Genomic DNA, 6,000 nt, shown 5'->3' on the forward strand with positions numbered 1-6,000 from the left:
ACAAAAATTTTACATAAAAAAGAATTACGCGTTCCATATTTATTTCTGATGTTCCATAATTACCCCTGTTGACGGTAACAATGTTGGTACAGTACAATTTTTTTAATGATCTAGGATAAACCAGACAGTAGTCGGCCACTAAAGAAAATCTTCTTAATGATTACTGTTTAAAAATTGCAATTACATTTTGTTTAAAATTTCGTCCACATATAATTTATATTTAGTAACATTATTAATTAGTTATATTTAATTATTTTAATTTGTATGATAACAAAAAATCAGTTTTTTCGTAATTTTACGCTCTTGTTTCTTTTGACTTTAAAAAGTTTGTTTAAAAACTTTTAATCAAATTATGGTTTTTTGGTTTCACCATCTTAAAAAACGTTAAAAACTCTATTCGAATCAACAAAAAAGTGAAAAATGCTTTTTTGACACGTAAGGTCGCTTTTCATAGACCAGGTCACATATATAGAAATAGTGCGAGGTAATATAAATTGGTCAAAATGACTAAATTGTTGATAAAAACAATTTGTAGAAAAGAAATAACTTGAACACAGGTTTAAAACTTCTTTACTTTGTAAATAAGTGAGACAGGTTATATTTGCACAATGCTGGCACAATAGTCATCGGACCAATTGCCTGGCACATAGTCAGCACATAAGCCTGACCGTAGTCCGGAAACCATCGGTCCACCAATGTGCTAGGCACGAATGGTCTTCGGACCAATTGTCTGGTGCACTGCCATCACATTAGCCTGACCGTGGTCCGCAGACCATCGGTCCACTAACGTGCGAGGCACGATTGTTATCTGGGTATATGCTTTCCTTCCGGTTTAGACAACTTTTTGAAAAGTGGTGTGCCTTCTATAAGAATGTTTTAACTCTATGGCTTAAGTCTATGGTTTTAGTACATAGACTTAAAACATTATTATAGAAGGCACACCATTTTTTAAAAAGTTGTTCTAACCGGAAGGAAAGCATATATGTTATTGAGTGTATAATATGGTTGTGTACATATTATGTAATTTAATCAGCTATTTTTGTAATGCGACACGTTACGAAAATCCTATCGTGTCGGTATCGTGTCGCTACACGATACTCTTCTCCGTGGTAGAATCGTATCGTATCTTGACACGATACCGACACGATACTTTTCCTTCGTGACGGTCCCTGCATTAAACTATCAACTCGAGCTAAGTAGTGATAATTTTTTGCAGAGAAAAATAAAATAGAATCTTGTGAACAAATGATATTTTAAACGAACATAAGCGAGTTTAGATAATTGTCTCTTAAATATTGTCCAAGTTAAAGGGATCGACCTCTTTCTGTCATTCTGAGAACAACTTTTTCCTTTTCTTATGTGAAGTAAACTGCTGTTACTATATATTTTTCACAATGACAAAGTGTGTTGACTCTATTGTAATAGAGGTGAAAGAATTCGTTTAATTACATATATGCCATTACGGATTCTTAAGTCGGATATATGTCTATAAATGTCTAACTTGTTTTATTAGATTAAAAAAATTTTAGGGCAATTTATAATGTGATTTTTTTAAACGAAATAAATTTTGTCATATGTATATAAATTTAGATATGCTGCAGGTAGAAATTTAATGAAATTTTCAAAAATGATTAATCCTTATAAGTAAAATCAGACGTTTGTCTGTACATTGCTTAAAGCCTTAAAACTTCAAAATTCTAGAATGAATAGTTGTTATGAACATCAGAGATTACAGAAATATTCGTAAAAAATTAAATGTATGTATGTATGTATGTATGTATGTACATGTATTTTCAAAAAATTAAAAAAAGACGAAAATTTCCAAATTTTACTTTTTTTTATGGATTGCTTAAAAGCAAACCTTCTACACGGAAAAAAAGTACGTGAATCCTTCCTTGAAAGTGCTTGACTTTTGGATAGGACACAAAATACAAGGCTGTATCATATACTTTTTATTAGAAAATATAGAAAAGTCCTAGAGTTATTCTAGTACTAGTATGGGCAACAGTGTTTTTTAAATTTTAACGAAAAGTCATTTGTTCAGTTTTATAAAGTACATGAAAGATTAGTTGACTGCGCTTGAAAATTCTGTAGAGCATGCGCAGTGTGCGTTGCGCGTTTCTACCCAAGGTAAATGCCAGCTGATCGTCTGTTTCCGTTTGTGTTAATTTCAGATGTGAATATACTATTATTTTATGAAAAACAAATAGTGTTAATATATATTTGTCTTCAAGAATTGACTTTCAAAAAAATATTTTTTATTTTGTGTTTCTCACAAAACAGAATGTTATGTAAGTCTCAGTTTTCAGTGAAATAGCATGTCTCAGAAGTCGTGAAAAATTTCACCATGTGGTATATAAGAACAATTCGATACGTAATTTTAAGTGTTAAGTGTGTGTTTATATTTAAGTTATACGCGAATATATGTGTGTGTTATAGGTTAGTTCATAAGTGTTGACGAACGTCGAAAAGTGATACAATAATTGTTCTTTGTTTGTGTGATTAATTATCCAAATATGTGAATGAATGAGTGAATTTCAGAAAAACTGTGTGAACAAGTGGAAATTATTTTTTTTATTTTACAATTTTTTTTAAAGTAAATATGAAATTCTCAAGCAAGGTATTAAAAATTTTCATTGACTGCTTTTGAAACTCTCATGTAAAAGTACTAGACTGTTTTTAGTATTTTGTGTCGTATCCAAAAGTCAAGTACCGAGTCAATGAAAATTTCACGTACTTTTTTTTCCGTGTATTTGAGAATTACATGTTATTTAGTCACATTTTAGACTTAAATTTTGTTTTTTTATTCCTTTTCCCTTTGTCTCCCGAAACGCTTTTATCTACTCAACTCACTAATGATTGCACTATTGAAAGATCCTACTGTATTATTTTTTTCCGGTCAAATTATATTCCCGGTTTTCCAGATTGGTAGACACACTGTTAAATGTATTGGCAGAAACTAAAATCCGTCGAAGACGGGTAAAACAGCTAGTTGTCTATATAATTAAAGAGAAAATTGATCAAAAGGGCGTTTATGCATAACGTGTATGATTGCGCGGTTCTTAAGTGCTTGTGTACAGCTATAAAATTCATTTATTATGCTTCAGCAAATAGAGGATCTTGAACTTTCTTTATAACAAATATCTCACAGTTCACTATTTCTGTGCATTGAATGGAAATAAATGTGAGTAAACTAATATTAATTGCCTCTTGATTTTATGTTAATTTTATTGAAATAGCGCGAAGTAAATGACTGAAGGAAAGAAAGGAAGAGAGAAAAAAAGGTAGTAATGTTATTTAACACACATTTTAACAAGCGGCAACAAGCATTTTATTAATAAAAAATTATTTAAGTAATTTCTTCTTCTTCTTCCTATTTTTCACCTACTGCTGTTTTTCTTCGATTACTATTTTATTTACTTCTTTTCTTCTTTGCTTCATTTAAAGTAAACACTTGTGAACTATTAAAACATAAGAAAAAATTAATTATTAACTGAATAAATGAGAAAACAAATAATATAAGAGTAAATAAATGGAACATGCCCTTTCGTACAATAAGTACTCTTACAATCTAAGTAAAGTAAACAACTTAATAATATTTACTAAACGCTAGGCAAGCTCATGAATGACCAGTACCAAACACTTATGTCCGCAGTGCTGTGTTAAATCTCAATGCGTTATTAGCAAAAAAAAAACCAATTCGTCTGCTATTAAATTTGCTTCTCTACCAATCCTATTAAACATAGTGTTATTAATATAGTTCGCTCTATGAAACGAAACGAAGAAAAATGTATACTGCCTTGTGATTCGTCTAGGAACTGAAAGATTAATCATCGACAAAAGTGAGGGACAATAGATAGCTCCATTCATTTACTTATAAAGAAAATATATATCATTATATATATTATTTAATTATGTTTAATTTTATAAACTTTGAGGCAAATAATGAAATGAAGAAATACTTATGTAAATAATTTAGCAAGTAAATAAAACTAATTAATAAGCGATCTACTGAATGAAAGTATATGTAAATCAATATAAGTGTAGGTAAATTTATTTTCTTTTTTATTTTATTTATAAAATTTATTTATATTTATTTATAATTAAACAACTAAATGAAAATATTGTAAATAAATAAATTAAATTAGGGGAAAGGTGTACGAGATGATCCCCTGGGGCAAGATGATCCTTTTAAATTTTGGAGAGCCTATTAGCGTAATCTTTTAGGCAAATACGGTAATAGGTTGTCAATGACATACCTATAAATCAGTCAAACTGTCATGACAACACGTGTCATTAAAAAAATTCTATTGTAAAAAATAAAAATTTCATACTTTTGATCTAAGGAAAACTTAACTTTGTACTTAGATAACTTTTGTTGTAGCAGCTGAAATTCCATTTTTCTTGTACTCACAGCTTCAGTATATCTTCAAATAAGTGTTCTGATTGTTATTATGGAATAACAGAGCTCGTAGGTTAAGTTACGAACAAATTACAAAATAATGGCATTTGGGGCAAGATGATCCCTCAATGGGTGTACAAGATGATCCCCCCTGATTCCCATGTATTTCGTCTCACCTCAAAGTGAATTTTCTAGTATTAATAAAAAATTCAATTTTTCTCTCTTCTTATATGTTTTTATTATCAAAACTAACTTATTTCAAACAAAAAGTTGAAATCTACATCTATTTTATTAATTTTCTTGTTGTAGACAATGCCTCGTAATTATAAAATGGAAAAATGAATCTTGGTGAGTGTTCAAAGGCATATATAACCTAAATAAAGCATATTTAATATTAATATATGTTATTTCTTCAATTTAGTCTCCTTTTCCAATAATTGGGGTAAGATAAACCTACGGATCATCTTGGACACTCCGGTGTCCAAGATGATCCTTTTGTAAGGTTTTAGAAAAATTAAATTTACTTGTAAAATATTAATTAGCTGCATACATTTCTAATCAGAAAAGTTAGATGGATTAATTATCTACTAGTTCGTACAAAACAAACTCAAAAATGCTGATTTTTCTTTGAATAATGGTCATTCTCCCTTAGGGGGATCATCTCGTACACCTTTCCCCTAGTTAATAATAAATAATAAAAATATATTTAATTAGTAAATCGTTTGGAGAACGAAAGTTCCAAAACAAGTTCTAATAATTCTTTGTTCCAAAAGTCAAAAGCTCCAATAATTCTTTGTTCCAAAAGCCGAAAGTTCTAAAAACCAAAAGGTCTAATAATTCTTATTTCCAAATATAAAAAGATCCAATATTTTTCCAAATTCAAACTTCAAATTTAGAAACTTTTTCCTTTTTCGTGCTGCATTCCTTTATACTTCTAAAAATTACAAGAAACAAAATGTCGGCGGACAAATAAAATATGTGATCTACTTGAAATATTACAATTAGTCTAAATTCCAAATTAAACGGAATTAAATGACGATATTTTTTAAAACAATTGTTCTCAATGTCAAGATTGTGATTTATGTGCAAATAATGATAATATTATTATTTTTATTATTATATTAAACTTGTTTCCTACAATCAGTAAATACCAAATAAATAAATTTTTTGAATAAATAAATAACAAAAAAATTGTTTTTGTGATACAAAGAATCTGACTAAAAATTCTCTGCTTTTGTCTTTTTTCACTCGCAAAAAAATATACATGAAAACAGCGTCACCTTAAAAAGAAAACAATTAAAGCAGGAAGAGAATTGCCTCCGGGACTTTCTACAAGGGCCTGTGGTGTAGGTAACTGATATATTTTGGGCACTGAGCCACATTAATTTACCGTTATTTTTCCGTCCAACTTTATCAAAAGAGGAGGGAATATTTGCCGACAAAATCCACAATATAAAATATTATAAAAGGTGGGTGTATATTTCGAAGTCCTAGATTCCAGTATTTAGAAATTTATAGTATATATTAGAGGTGTCCAAAAAGCTCGATCGAGTATTTTCAAGCTTTTCGTTTTTCTATCAGAGCTGAGCAGAATCAAT

The sequence above is a fragment of the Leptopilina heterotoma genome, unplaced genomic scaffold (assembly GCF_015476425.1).
Source record: "Leptopilina heterotoma isolate Lh14 unplaced genomic scaffold, ASM1547642v1 Lhet_347, whole genome shotgun sequence".
Classification (NCBI taxonomy): domain Eukaryota; kingdom Metazoa; phylum Arthropoda; class Insecta; order Hymenoptera; family Figitidae; genus Leptopilina; species Leptopilina heterotoma.